This window comes from Varroa jacobsoni, unplaced genomic scaffold, assembly GCF_002532875.2.
Source record: "Varroa jacobsoni isolate VJ856 unplaced genomic scaffold, vjacob_1.0 scaffold_263, whole genome shotgun sequence".
Classification (NCBI taxonomy): Eukaryota; Metazoa; Arthropoda; class Arachnida; order Mesostigmata; family Varroidae; genus Varroa; species Varroa jacobsoni.
Window position 1 is genome coordinate 46,919 of NW_019213165.1, and position 16,702 is coordinate 63,620.

Genomic DNA, 16,702 nt, shown 5'->3' on the forward strand with positions numbered 1-16,702 from the left:
GGTTTGTCTCATACGGGGAGTCGAGTAATCGGCTTACTCCTATGATAGAGCCAGCCGGCTGTAGCTCTATTGCATAACCACGTAAACAGTATGAAGGAGTACTAACATGCCATGATAGAACTAAAGCGATAATCTTGTAAATTTTTATCAATAATAATTAAAATAGAAGGCTTAACGCGCCGCTGCTTTTATTCGTAAAATACCCGTCCAAAAAAAGCTACGGCTTCACGTGTAAACTGTAAGACGCGATGGCTACTTTGTACATATATGAGGCTCGTATAATAAGATTTGTGTGAGGTTCCAAGGATACTGTATATTTAACGCTGACATGGTCGAATTTATTTTCATTGGCAATCAACTAGGTTGCGCTTCTAAGGGCTCCAATGGTATTTTTTGGAAAATGTTTTTTACTTCAATTGAAGTCTCCTCGAGCAGCCCTGCAGCGGAGGGTATGCTTGACCTATCTTTGACGTGCGCTGAGAGAAACTTCAACGTTCACCACGAGCTTTTTGCAGCCACCGAGACCCACTGGCTGCATATGCGACTTTGGCAAGCACTTACTTTCCGGGGTCGATAAACGATTTTCCGATGAAAAGCAATAAATATAATCCGTTCAGCAAAATGATCGCACCTATTTGGCATCCTACGAGATGCTGACAATAAGAAAGCACAGAAGGAATAAGAGCTTATAAACCTTACGAATGACTTACGCTCAACTAGAACGCCATTAAGCGTTATATTTTAAAATGGATTTTCCTTGACCACATATCGAGATGAATCAAATAGCCTTGGTATGTGCTCCCAACAACCGTTTCATTGTAAAGCTTCTATTTTAATCTAATTCGAACCTCTGCTTATGTCCATGACCTGTCTTTGGTAAATGGCGACGTCCACAATACTAACACACTGCGGGATCGATTAAAATCAACTAGAAATTAATTATTTTTCAGCTGCGAGACGTCCGATGGCAAACTTCAATTGTTCTCCTAACCTTTGTGTAAAGCCTCATTTAACAATCAACTAGTTATGTTTATGAACATGTAAACGTTACATCTGTGGTATGAAACAGGCTGACATATAACATTATGACCCCAAAACTTTCCACTGTTTAGTTTTAAAGACCGGATTAAACTTCTAATATATACATATACATGTGTAGGAAAAGAGACCTGTCTATTAGGACAGCGTAAGCTTTTTTAATAACGGCATAGTAGAAATCGAGCGATAACACCCGGAACTAATATCCAAAACTGTCTCTTTAGTCCAAACTACTTTATTTAATTTGTATGTCTAATTATATGCGTGTAGGGGAAAGCATAAGCTATTTGGACTACGCGTGGTTCTTGCCTAAGCGTGCAGGCTTCATAGAAAACAGCGTCGTAGCGGACTCAAGAAGGTAGCTGGTGTAGAGAGGCTCGCTATTCTGAACCTCTCTTATAGCAGGAGAGTTGGTCCTTCTTGTCCGACAGGAGTGAATGCAGCTGTCTACCTCTCCGGTCGCTTCGAGAGATCTTAGCAAAGTCCAAGCGTCTTAAAATATCTAACATTTAGAGTCGACAAAACAAAGCCTGAAGCTTGTTGTTCGATCTGAATGGATTTTGATATACGATGCAAGATTACATCTTCCCTTTGTATGTCTATGTAGGCCATGACTGTGCCTCGTATTACGTTGTTCCGAAACGATGATACCGCTTCTCTTTATTGTTTTTTTCCTTTGTTAGATAGAGGGGTTGTTTGCCAAAAAAGGCAAAACGTTTCCTGTTAGTGTCGTTCACAGGTCTACGACCTGGGTGCCAATCGTATGAACCGATCGGTATAATCCTGGGTTAACATTGTCCTGCAAAATGTACTATTTACAGATAGTTTATTGTGACGAGAGTGCATATGCTTTAACCAATGATTTAGTAAAGTAATTAGCAAGAGGCATTTGTTGTATTTTTATTTTGTGCCGTAAAGCAACGCACTCGGTATTACGTCAATACTACACTTTCTTAAAAGTTTAAAACTGAAAACAATACACTTTTATTACATATTTTTTATATAAAATATATCTCATTACTATCTAAAGCATAACGTAAATAGCTCGACAAATAGGCTATGGTCATGCATACTGCTATAGTAATGAATCATTAATATTTTAAACCTATTCCCATCAAAGCCGTACAGGGGATATATAGGTATGACTTACCATCAGGAGATACCCAGATGGATTTTTATTCAGTGAGGTATCGCTGTGTGTTTCAGATACGCCTGAACACAAAGACATAAGGTTATGGCAAAGCTTACACAAGCGTGGCGTGCCTTGAACATTCATAAAATCTTTGCTAAATTGGAAGCTTAGGTATAATCTAAACCAACAAACACCCACCCTTTTAAGTTTTTAGGGATCACTCCATAAAGCTAACAAAGCGGGGATTATACTACTTCCAGCCAAATAGGCTATATGCTGTGGCTCTACGTTTAAAAACGAAAACATGATTTCCTATCACATGGCCAAGGAAGCCAACACAACTCGTTGCATATCACGCCTTCACATCTTTATACGCAATCGAACGAATCGCTCAAGGTATCTGGCAGTGAAAATTGTGGTTCGCAGAATCTGCACCTGGTCGACATCATCAGCCAAGCGAAAGGCTCACTGATTACACGACTAGGACACGCTCATTTCATTGCCTGGGTCCGTCGTCCGGCCTCAGGCTTTCGCTACCGATACTTGCGAATGTCATCACGCAGCGCACCTCTTTCTTTCCGTCATCTCAGCGCATCTGAGAGGCGTCATAGTTGTAGTAATATCTAGTAATGGTAAGATGCAGCTGTAGCTGCAGTGGGCCATAACCAACGAAAAGAGCCGCTCTACTCCTGCGATTATCTTTTTCGTCTGCTGCAAATGATCTGGCCAAGGTTGGCTCCTGTTCGAGTGCGCTGACTCGGATGGTGATCCGGCCATTGATAGGTCCGATGCAAATGTCTGATCGTTTTCTCGCTTACAGACCTACAGCCAACTAACTCTATAATACCGAAAGAGAGAGACAACCAGACGGAACAGCGTTACTCGAGTAGCAGGATACGGGCCCTGTCACAACAGAGCTACGAATCTATGTCAATGTGAAGAGCACGCAGCTTATCATTCAGCACATCACCGGAATAAAAGTTCACACTAAAGTACCTACCGAAAGAGTTATATTGCGTGGAACACATGCCTGTAACACCAGCGATATTCGAGTTGATCGAGAATTATACCATCGATAGTTTCGCACGTATTCTCGCTTAACAAAAATAGGTAAATTTGACGTTTCTAAACCCACGCGACCATTGCAATAGTAACCAGATTCCAGCCGCATATCCAGTCCTGCGGTCGTTTGGATTCCTAGTTTTCATAACCTTCCACATGAACCTGTTCCTAAATGCCCTGTGATGAAATTTTCGAAGACGTCTTCGACAAAAATACAAGCATTTGCGCAATTTACGGTTAGTATCAGACCAATAAAAAAAAAAAAAAAAAACCTATAGCCCCAACTACCTTTAGCAGAAACAAAATGGTAGAGTACATGTGATTATTTTATCCCCGATGGTAGCTTAAATAGACTACAGGATGATTCATTTAGATTTTATCTCTGGTGATTTTACTGTTGTAAAGCTGGAAGCTACACACAATATGCAGTTGATTCTATTGTGTGTGGAATTGTTACAATTAATAGACGGCTCAACAAATAGGCATGTAACACATGGGAGCAGGCAGCGAGCGTATGGATCAGGCTCCTTCAGAGTACCTGCTTAGGTTGTAAGTTTATATGCGAAGCCTGTGCGCAGACGGTTGTGGGTCGTTCGTAGAAACGCATGGTGCCTAACAATACCGGATAATAATCTAGTTGGTAACATAAAAAGGGAAGCTCTAGTTGCTTTTCGGATAGGTCGATGCAACAGGATAGATTCTACGGAAGCGAACGTGCGGTTAATATTAAAGGCTTTAAAAAGGAACGAAACTGTATGACGTTTGTTAGCTAATAGCATCAAACAAATAAATGCCACCCCTTTTCTATCCGTCCTACCTTTTATTTAACGTTGAAATAGTATTCAAAATAAATTGTTCCAACAATAAACTCATTGAATATATCTGCCAAAGTACACGATGCTATCACCCGATGTTGTCGATGCAGCTGTTAGAAAATGACACATATGGCTTAAAGCCTTTTCAAATGAGCCTGTTTCCAACGGTAACCAGCACCCTTTGCCGGCCAACCCATCGTGCGAAGCTATGGATCTGCAGAACGGCCGAGAAGTACGATGTAAACGTAAATCGAAGTCACAATAATAAATGCACTTGTATCAAAATAACAAATAGAAACAAAATGAAAACTTCATAATAATTTTGATCTACGCAACTGGCAGCCCCAGGCTGTGTGATTGAAACAAAAGATTCAGGACAACGCAGGAAGACAAAGACGCTGGACCGGCATTGCCACTTTTTAAAGCTTTAATGCTTTTAAAGCCTTTAATGCCTTGACAATTCGTGCTATAACGATGGCAAGGCTAATCCGTTAAATAATACACTAGCAACATATGACTTTGAATTATAGAAGATTTTTTTCTTCTTTTTTTTTATGTTGCTCTTAGATTCTTCGCAAAATAAATCGTTAATTGCACGAGTTACAGATAGTTTCGTCTCGCTTTTTACATGGTCAAATGCTTAAAGCAGAAAGTAAATGTTTGGCGGATTCCGTATTATTTACGCATGGCAGTGATTACTACTAACAAAATTGTGATGAACCAAAAGCTAAACTCTTAGCGGGACTATTGATGTCAGAAGGTTTCAGCCTCTCTAAGAGACAATAAAAACAACAACAGAGATTTACAATCGTTAGGTGGGGTATCCTCGAGCAGACAATGGTTACGAGAGGCAAACACAAACAATGGAGTTGTAGCAATGTAGATATATCACCTATGAAAATTTTTGGGGGTTGCTTTTGATATTCGTGCTGTCACTGTTGCTAGAGCATGAATCGCGTATATTTAATTTCGTTTCAAATTGTGCCGGTCTGAATCCTAACTAAATTGGCGGATTTCCAGGCTCTATATGTATCTTTAACTCCACTAGTTGTGGCGTCGAAACGAATCCGCATCGTGAAAACGCGGAACAAGGCCCTGTTTAACTTGATTCATCACCCGTGGCCATGTTCACCATTTAACAAATGAACGCTTCAACGCATGTATATGTTCTATAGTTCTAGTTTCTATAGTTTCTCATCACCAGCACAATCAACAGGCCGATTGCGGTTGTCAAAATCCGGTCGATAGTGGCGTCAGATACGTTATTTTTTTTCAAGAGTATGGCTGGTGTAGGAAACAGAAAGCTATAATCGGCCTTTCACTTAAAACTATGTATCAACAGCGTATGTTACCCCACGTGCCTTTAAACATGATTACATTCACTGCACGTGTACGAACGCAGTCCTTCTCTTCGAATAAGCTAGCGTGCTACAGTGCTCTCCTTTTGCGCTATAAAGGGTATTATAGAGTTCTACCCATCTGTTCTGACACAATCGCGTTTATGTGGTTCTTGATAGTAGCTATTACTAGATCCATCACAGCAGTACTTAGCTAAAGCCGATCGCATATACGATGTGACTTGAATATAAGTTAAGATATAACTTAGAAATCAGCTGGAAGGAATCATCTGCTAGGCACTGTAGCTGACCCCTTTGTCAACGTAAACAGTTGCCTAATTATAATATACTTGCAATGAACCAACTATTTGTTTAAGAGACACTGGAGTGCTCGGTGTTCTGCTTTTGGAGAATTTTTTTTTCGGCACACCGAAAAATACTATGAAAATATAATTGTTACTATGACCAAACAATACTGACACTTTAGCAGAGCTTCCAAATCACATAACTCATCTAAGTAAAGGCCACACGCGCGCGCGCGCGCGGATTCAAACTGTTTGCTGAAAGATGAGCTTAACCATTCTTTATCGGATTAGTTTGACGTAAAGGTCCAGTTTGAAAAAACGAAGAGACCAATTTGTTCTCCCAGACAGAAACACACGCTCAGAGACGTACGTGTGTGTCGCATAGTAAGTAAACACATGACAGGAATCTTCGGTAGACCACACAGGTTCATGATCTATGAGCTTGCTCATTCCTGGTGGAAACATCATTGAGACGCTAGCAGTACGTAGTATAGAACGAGAGGTAATGCATAGTAGCGCTATTGCAGTAATAGTGACAGGCATCAGTCGCTCTGTTCGATAGTTGTACGACTGATAGCAGAGGAGTAATGTATTGATGGACGTGGATAACTCATCGATGGTAACGCCCTGTGTCGCTTATCGCCTTCTTCTTCGTCATCTCACCCTCGCCAGTGATTACGAGCTCCATACCTTCATCCAAATATTGGTCTGGTAACAATTTTTTTTCCGTAGAGTTACTTTTCGAGCTTCGCCGATGCTAACCGTATAGAATGTTATCCTATCGGATTTTTTCTTTTTAGCAGCGTGTTTATCCAGCCACCGCACGCAGATGCAGCAGCCTCCCGTGGTGGTTTCCAGACCGATACCTTTTCGTCATGTTTCCTCATCTCTGTTCTATTTTGCTTGTTCTTTTTCATTTGACTAGAAGCTGTCGCTAAGTGTCCTCTTCAGCCTTCAATATAACTGGAGTTTCAGCTATGCTGTCTTTCCAATGGCTTCAAAACAAATAAGCACATTTTCTAGAGAACAACCTTATCTGCCCGTAAGTTTTGGTTGGCATCTGGAACGACATAGAATAAGATATACTATCATATATACGCGTATCCGTAAGTGTAATAAGTGCGGTTACTCACAGCCGCTCGAGCACATTCGTGCATCCGTTGCTTCAGTGGGTTTATAGAAGGCTAGTTTTTCTGTCGATTATTACCCTGATGCCACGGTCATTACTTCGCTAATAAGTTGGAGTGTTGATAAGTTTCAGCAAACATAGATATTTAATTTGTATTAAGGCAGTTAACATGCCCGGATGCAGTCTTCTAAGTACGCGTCGTCTATTTGGTTTCACGAGGTCAATGTGGCTTCTTTTGGTTCGGGCACGATGCTTCAATATTTGGACGGCTACAACGGCTTAAACGGTAAAAATGACCAAAGCGGGTCGGGAGATGTAAAAATAAGCTCTGACTCAGACGGACACCAGTAAATATAGGGAGCATTCAAAGCCGACTGCAAAATACGCAGCTATTGGGGATATCTACAAATTGCCTGGAGCAATGGCCAACTCAGAGACTCGGCGCCGGTGGCCTGGCAACGAGTAAACCTGAGAAATGCCATTGGATTTTTCCGTAGGTGTATCATTGTACTTGGCTGTTGCTGATCAAGACGCTACCGACCAGGTTAACCAGTTGCCAGTGGTCTGCCAAAGTTCAAAAGATTAAGCACAAGATCGTAAATAGAAGTAATAAGGAATTGATCGCAGCTATATACCTATATGTGTACAACCGATGTCAGTTAGGGAGGTGGTTTCAGATGATGATAGGTTGTCATTTTTGGCTTTAAGTAGCCTGGGTAAAAGGCAAAATTTGTAATAATCCACCTAAAACCTAGTTACGCTTGCCTACTTACAACTATTTTATAATGCTAATGGACTGATATTTCCGGGACCGAAAGCATTGGGAGGATGAGACGAATATCCGTTCCCATAATACCTGGTGGAACAGTCATATCTATGTTATCAGCTTTGAGACAAGAACAATGGACGCGTTTGTTTCTATGTATGCTATGGTATTCTAAATCGTAGATTTAACCCAAGATAGAACATCTCTCGCAACTAGAAAAGTTAGATTCGGAATGCAAAAAATGATTCAACTAACTTTGTCTTATGTCTTAGTGGATGGCCATAGCCATATTCCTATTCGCGCGTTTCGGTCCCCGAATTTGACAACTGAGCATTTAACTAGATAACTTTTTCATGCGTTTGTGAACAGGTATTATATTGAACATACGTAGGCGTGCATAATAGACCTGTAAGCTTTGAGATCACAAAAAATAGAACAGTCGTTAATTTGTTCAAATTGTGCATAGTCACAGGCCCGATATTTCACGGCACGACGAACTTGAACGTCACCGTAGAACTTACTGGACTACGGTAAAATAGTCACAGTTGTCGCTTGGCCTCAACGTGTCAGGTTCTTTATGGACAACCAATATTTCTTGGTTGACGTTAATGGCACAGTCAATGTTTACAAACGTTTATGGCTAAGCACATAGAGCCTGATATGCGTGGGCTTTCTAGCGCGCCCCCATACACCTTTTTCTATGATATGTGTAACACGACCTCGTATATCAGTGTCTGAACTTCGATCTGGACGCCCACTTTCCGGAACGCCCAACGGTAGTGTGAATCAGGGCAACCGTTCTGTTCCTCGACTACTATAATTCAGTTGCTAACGACAACGCAAAGATACAGGAAAAGGTGGCGAAGTTTTCTCGTTTTCAAAAAAACAACAAGGATATTAGCGATTGCCGGCCTTACTCATCAATTTTGCGCTTATATATTTGATGTCTTATAAGAATTAGCCTATTCCTAGCATACATTTTTCGGAACGTCGCATTGGCATATGCTCGGCAATATTTTTTGATGTTTCCTTTTAGAAAAAAAACTATTATTAACTATTAACTAAAATTATAGAAGCGTACATACTCTTTGCTTTTAGCATTTCATTTAACGTTTTCCGTAAGTTCAGAGTTTCATCCAGAATACCACGTACACCGGAGCTAGGTGGCTGGAAACCTTAGACGAGCAAAATTCATATTTTTTTGTAGGCCAATTCTAGAAAATGAGAAATGTCAGTCGCTAACCAAAATGATAAGTGACAATTAACAAATATCGAAAACCACATAGATAGTGTATTTTACAGTGTTTACTTTCATGTAAGTTTGAAGATTAGAAGCAACTTTCATGCCGGGGGTGTCAACAACATAGGGTGTCAAGTATTTTCTTCATTTAGAGTTACGTGGCTAAGTTTTAGCTTGGTTAGTACTTTAGAAAAATTGTCTCAGTATGAACTAGATAAAGATATCGAAGATTATGTATAGTTCACCCGCTATTTGAGGCGTTGGTTTGTTGAGCAAGTAGTGATTCTATTGAACGGCTTCCTTACGATACAACAAGCAGGCACCAATGTTCGTAAACAATAAGTTGTTATCTATCCACAATGGCAAAAAGCAAAGCGTCTTTTGCTCACTCTGATCGCTCTATCTATGGGTAGATCCGTTCATATCTGAGGTTTCAAACTGTAGTGATCGTCAATGACCGAAGAGATAATAGATAAGCAGCTATATTTCACGCTTGACGGTGGAAATGAAACGTCATAGAAGGTTATAGCATGAAATAACTAGATCTAATGTATCTTTGCGTTCTTCTATACTGAATAGCAGCGCGTTACTAGGATAGGACGAAAAAAAAGGCACAAGTATTTATCTAACCTCGACTTGATGAGTTTGCTGTGAAAAATATTGATCGAGAAGTAATGAACATGGAGTGTATATGCGTCCTTAATAAACAGAAGTTGTATAAGCTATCAGACATGTCTAGAAAATCTAATTTTTACCATAGAGTTCTGTTCACATCAGAACAAAACCTCATGCGATCTAACCTATACACACTTTTAAATAACAATATAAACAACAAAATAATACTATTTGAATCTTATCTATCTCTAACTTGTTCAGACTACTCCGGAAGAGGGAAAGCCGGAAGGAAAAAAGTTCCTTCGATAGCTTACATTCTAATTGAGCTTTTCAAATAAGCATCATTGTCGCTCAACTTGAAATACAGGGATTTCTGTATGTCTGAAAAAAAAGAATATATCCTGTTAGTGAAATGTGTATTTTATTTAGAAAATGATACCCTAAATATTTATTTAAAATCAATAATCGTAGAATGACATGGCCTGTAGGAAACTTATAAATTCAAACAAATTCCTACAAGCAACTCCTTTAATCGAGTTTCCGAAACTACATTTTTATGGACATTTTGCCGATTGTGCTTTTTGACTAAGGGTGCTCCCGGATGTTCTCGTCTCTTATAGTCTAAGCTAATAAGGTCACATGCGTCAATTAAGCTGAAGCGTTAATGGCGATAGAATGGCGTTGATCCATTTAGGCCCATCACATCGTTGTGCCTAAAGGTAAGATACTACTTGAGAGCACCCTAATGAACATATACGTTTGCACGGATTCAGAGCTGTTCGAAATAATCATCTTTCCGTTGTCAGCTAGGCTTCCTTGTACTCGCGAGTCGCAGACGTTGTTAGAGAGCGCTTACCAAGACCCGCTGCGTTTACATTCAAAGCACGTTGGGTATCATTTCCTACTTCCTCTCGCACGCGCTGAAAAAAGCTTCTGATAATTACTAATTAAATAGTAGCTATAATAGGGTGTTTGCTTTGCATATTACTAAGAATATGAAATGTGGTTGATACTGACACTAATTTCAAATAGCTACCTCAGGGAATTAAAACGGAATATGTATTAAAACGGTAATGAACCCAGATCGGTAAAAGTGCCTCAAAGTGTGACGCGGTCTGCTAATTTAGGTAAGTTGATTTTTATTGAAACCTGTATTGACGCATAGGCCAGCGAGCAGTACAAGTTATTACATCTCAGAATAAAAAAAAATCTTGCATTTTCTACAAACAGACTGGTCTTAACTTCACAGAATCGGCGTATGCGCCGTCGCCTAGTCATGACAAATACGAAAAGCTGGTTCGAGCGAAGAAAAACATAGGGTATGTAATATGGAACGTGACACAGCAAGCTTTCAGTTTTCATGTTTTTGTAGCTGAACATTTGCATCAGCGTACCAATTTGGTGCTGCAACTGTCTGCAATTACTGTAGAGGATTAATTTTCGATCACAGATCACAATTCGGTGCAATATGGTTCAAATGCATCTTGATAAGAAAAACATTCGTAGTGTCACATCATCTTAAACGATGAAATGAAGGTTTCCTTCGTCTCCTATTGAACGACTCAATACCGGGTATGTGTGGGTGTCACGTATAAGGTAAAAGAAATATTGCAACCAGCATAAAAGCATTACTATGTAAGAGTAGAAAACATCAAAAAAAATTGTAAGGGCAAAAAATATCGATACAACGTTCCACGTTGTCTCGCCCCCAGCTTTCACTGACACGCTACAGCGGGCACGAAAAAGACCGGAGACAGACTTTGAAATTACAGTTATCTTTTGTGTAATGTAACTCCACAATAATCTCTTAGAAGCCTCTATCACAGTAAGGTAAATCTGAGCGTTGTTTGTGCCTGCGATGGATGTCGACAGTTGGACATGTTGGGAACTAAATGGTACCGAAATTGAGCTAGCGTTATATTATTAGTTCGGATGGATACTACTCCCACGCACCGTCTACCTGGTGGGTATTGGCTCTCATTAGAATAACACCGTTCATTCCTATCATTAAACCGGATAAAAGGTTCAATGTTAAGGGCAGACAATGAAATCAAGATACACTCGTGAAGATAAATGATGCATTAAGATCAGCAAGTTACTTTACATCGTCATGAATACGCAAAAACGTATCTAAGTTATGCATAGTCCAAGGCCGCATTTCTGCAATGAAAGTCAATTTTATTATAACTATGTAAAAATATTTCTAAATTTTCTATATAAATGTGTTTTCACTTTCATTTGTGACGATTAATTAGTTTATTTAATGACTTTTGGGGATAGTCGTTGGAGATCGGTTACCACGTCACGTTAAACTTCAACACTCAAAAATATCGACAGTCCCCAAGCTTCGACAAAATTAATCGATAAATTAGGCCCCTTAGTGATAATGTTAGGAGACATCTAACTCTATAGTATTTATCACAGTTTCGCCTATACTTACTGCCAATGCACAAAAATACACAAATTCCAAAGTGGTTGCCATCAACCTAAAACGCTTTGATAGACGTCACGCATATTGTTTTGCTATGGATGCAACGTAATGCAAAGCTCATGCCTTAAATGTCCCCTAATGAAATAATCAGAGGTGTACCATGTCACGATTATGGTACTACACGTAGTTGGTATGGTACCGTAGCTTGGAGGCGCAAACTTGTGAATGATAATGCCAGAGATAACTGGTCCCGCAACGCTGTGACACTGGATAAAAGGATGGTTTTATCTTTACTTTGTACTTTTCTATATTTTCATGGTAAAGAGTGACGGTTCGTTACTTTTCAACAATACCACATGCTTCGGTAGTATATAATTCGTATCCATATATAGATAAATTGCATACATCACTGTTTTTTCTAAACGTTACTATGGGTTTTTTTTTTTTTTCGTTAGTTACAATAGGATACATGTGTATCCGCCACTTCAGTAAGCTTAAGATCAGTTCTGTTCGTTGGATAATATCCTAGAAGTTTTTTGTCTGTTCTAAAGTTTTGAACCTTTAAATCTCCCAGTAGCTGGGAAACATCGTTATTGCAGAGGTGAACTTTCTTATCCAACATAGACATATTTTCTTCTACCAGCTGTGGACGGTTTAGAATTACTGAGATTTTTTTTTGTTACTTGTGTTAGTATGCGGTCGTTTAAGTCCTCAGTATTTCCTTATATCAACGGTCTATTTTGACTGTCGCTTTGATTGCCGTAATATGTGCGCACGTGTAGGACCCACAAGAAGAAAGGCGTGTCAACAGTATTACCCAACAAAAATCGGACAAAGCCATTCCAATGGTGTAGCAGCTCGAGCTGGCTGACATAACTCGCTAATGGTATCGAGCCTGTGAGAGCGACATACTGTCGATCGCTTTGAACAAACTATAAATTTACCAGCCCGCAAACCTCGACCGTGTGCGTCGCCTCGCCTCGCACCGCAGCTGGCATTCACTTTTATTCTGGCTTCCGTTGCAGCAATCGTCCAGTGGTTTCAATGACCCTTTCAAAACCTTCTTACTAGTGGGTTGGATTAGGTTGATGCGCGGCAGGTCGTGCCTTTCGTCAGATTCCCTCTTCGTACCACAGAGTGTCGCTTCTTATTCCTTTGCTATCGTTGGCAGCATCTCAATAGTGAGTAAGACAGTCGGGCGTGTCAGGCACTCCCTTACCAGGATGGCTCCGCTTTGCAAAAGCAATGGCCCTTTATAATCTCTGAAGGTTGACATATCTGTTTCTCGAACCTTCAACTCTGAAACGTTGTAGTACAATTTACTCGACGTTAGCTTTTAGACTACCAAGTACTGGCTATGTAGTACGGAACAAAAAAAAATTATAGTTATGGGTATTCCAGTGTCCACATATCGGCTAAAACGAGAAAGTATTTTTTGGACATTTGCAATAATATTACTTCTTAGTTTGACAGCAGTGGCTTGCTTCTTCGTTTTTTAGCGAGAGAACTTTCTTTGTGTACGTTCGTATAGATTATATTGTTCGACCGATAATTATGCGCATGTATGACATGACAAAAAGGTAAGTACTACCGCAACACAATGTTCTGCCATGACAAGGGTTCGTAACGTCACATCAGGCGCCATGTGCACTCTTATCCGCTGGATAGCTTTAGTCATTAACTTCTGTAAATTGCCGACGGCATTGATACTGCTTTGTGTCTGACTGGTCGCCCGGCTATCACCCCACCACGTTGTTTTTTCCTCCCCACCTAACAGCCTTATTCAGGTACATTATTCTCTTCGTTTTCAACCTACCCTTACATAGCTTTAGGTAAGCAAATTCCCTAGAGCAAATGTGTGCACTTCTGTGTAAAAAATGGCCCGTGTATAGCAAACAGAATAACTGCACGGGTAGTGTCGAGTAACTTGCTTGGATCGTGCTGTTCAACTTAATCGAGTGGCTAATTAGAATAGATTTCATAACCTATATTGATCGTGATCTATGAACGGAGCGCGTGATGCCTACGTGAGAAACATACAACGAGGGAAGCTCACTTTGCAAACGCGTGACTGAACTTCTATTCGTGACTATAATGCAGATTTATTAAGCATGAATCTACCACGTGAGTTAAACGTAGATATTCTATACACTGGTCGTAAATATTCGTGTTTCGGACATAAATACTTTTCCCTATTTCTAATAAGGTTCTACACTTTCCCTGCTTTTACACTGTCACATTACAACCTTCCTATGTACAGTAAGCAATAGCCACACCTAGCAACTTTTCTTCAATAGTATAATCGTGAAAACACTCAGATCTTTCCAAGTGCGCTACCAAATTCATCTGTCACCAGTAGAGAAATCTATTGGTGAAATTTAATAGAACGCGTTGCTGTAAAAGTGAATATAATAAGATATAAGTATAATAAGAATAAAGGTATTACCTAATATGATATAGCAATGCAAGTATCACTTTTAGCTGCTCCGACAACAAGGCCTACACATGATAATCCTAAGTACAGGCAACTTCGTTGTATATAAAATCGTAAGGAAAGTAAAGCGATAGGGTGTATACTACCTTCATGGAGTCGTTCTTATTAAATTTGTTTGGTGTATTTACTACGGCGACGTTTTTTTTTTCTATCAAGAAGATCTTATTTCTATGACTCTTAGAGAATCACTCTTTTTCCTCATCTTTGCCTCCTTGCTATTTGCTTCGCCAATGGCCTCATAAAGTGCGAAATGTTTTAAATGGTACCATCTTGTCCAAAAAGAGAGAGCCCTGACAAAGCATTCGCCTATATATATATATATATATATATATATATATATCCACATGCATACACACACCCACAAATACATGACACAAGTAACCTTTTGTTGTCCTTGTCTTCTTTTGTAAGCTATAATATATGGAGTCGACCGGAGCCTCAGAAGATGACTCAGCTAGACGATGGCGTATGTGGATTCGTTCTTCTTCAAGTTGACTTGCCAGCAGGAAACATATCCCAAGCGATTCTGTGCGTGTCTATCTCAATCTCAAAGATAAAATTTGCACACGCTTTCGCGTATATCTGATTGGATAACATGTCTAAACATATTGACTATATATAAAACGAGGCGGAACGGAACGCAAATGTAGATTTCCGGTTAGAGAAATGCACTTCGGAGCACTAAGCTGTCCTAGATATATTCGAGCAATATTAAACTCTTCTGGCATACCTTGTAAGTGGTTCTTGTTTGTAGTATGTATAAGGGCTTATCTAGTCAGTCACATGAAGTCCATCCTAAAATCTGTAGACCTGCGCGTCAGATTTGGATTCAACATATATTTTTTAGCTGTAAGATTCCTTTACCGCGTCTTCTACAATGACATACCTATACAAATATTTTGTAAAATTTAGATGGTTCTTAATAAGTACATTAGTTTATCGTTTTACAGGATAGATCTTGAAAATCCTGTATAATTCTACATATAAGAGCTTTTTACTTATACAAAAATGTATTAGCCCTAAGTGGACTAATCCGTTGTTTATCCGCTAATGCTTTCAACTATTTGAATTACGACTTCAGAACTTCAATAAGCAACTCGCCTCTGGACATTCCAATTACCAAACAGACTTCAAACGTTCATCAAAATTTGTGACGTTGCTTGATCATCTCCTGTATTTAAGTAATCGTAATGCGTTTGGGCAACATTACATTGCATCTCCCCTTTCTGTTAGTATTAACATCATGCCATCTTGCAGCGACGCTGACCTAAATCAAATTATCCATTTACAGTCTTGCATCTAAGACTCTAACGCTGAGGCGATAACTGGGCGGTATTATGCAACTGTTGGGTAATCGTAAGTTCTTCACAAGTTGCTAGAAATTGCCAGCCAATTTGAAACGGGATCCTAGCAACGCTTGGACACCTGTGGCTGCACATGTTAAGCATTCTATGTGCTATATATTTCTCCGTATCTCCAATTTAGATTTCGTTCCATTCTTCCTACTGCGCTTAGAACGTGAAAAAGTTCCCTTGTACGAGACGGCGTATACGAAAATCAGGTTCTAGTGGACGACGAGCGTTGTTGTTTAAGCACCCCACTCCTGACCCTCTGTCTCTCTCCAGACATCCCCGATAGGACTAAAGGCAGCGAAGCCCTAGGCAAAGGCGGACAACTCAGGAAGCTGTTCCAGCGCTTAGATGACTCATTGTCCTATACACTACTAGACAAAACTACACGGAGGGACGATATAATATGCCCCCTACCCATAATGCCGGCAATGTTTCTCGCGGAACCCCTCCCAATATCCGATGTGCGCTCTCCATGGCTCCTGAGCACTCGTCCTTCGTTGTAGCTAGGGGCGAAATTCCGCTGTTCCGTGGGCCAAGAGATGATCACATGAGCGCGTTTCAAACAATGGGAGATGTCCTCTTGAACTCAGCGATTGGCGCACAGAATTTTACGCGTATAATGATGCACAACCGTGTACGTTGACGAGCAGAGGGTACGTTTGAGGGGCATGGCCAGTGTACATTACGTTGTGAAGGGTCATCGTGTAAATGATCGCATAATTTAAATGGATGAATGTGTCCTTCTCCTCCCTTCCCGCTTTGCCCCAACGCTCGTACAATGTGTCCAACTGGTCTAATTAAATGCAAATCGACACTCATTGGGTGCAGCGTCTCTCAGCGGTGATTGCGGAGACTATTTGTTGAAGCGTGAAAAACAATGTGCAGTTCCTTTAACTAGACAATGGTATTTTGTTAAGAATACGTGTTGCATAAAGGCATTATTTCGAATTTCGAACACACAACAGGAACACCGCGTGCGTTCACAT

At 40.1% G+C, this 16,702-nt stretch overlaps 1 long non-coding RNA gene across 1 annotated transcript; it reads left to right on the plus strand.

Annotated features, from left to right (window-relative positions):
• Positions 1–13,158: 13,158 nt before the first annotated feature.
• LOC111258789 (uncharacterized) lies at positions 13,159–15,101 on the plus strand. Its single transcript, XR_002679190.2, has 2 exons — positions 13,159–13,450; positions 14,776–15,101. It is a non-coding gene; the product is annotated as an uncharacterized LOC111258789 (long non-coding RNA).
• The last annotated feature ends 1,601 nt before the right edge of the window (positions 15,102–16,702 follow it).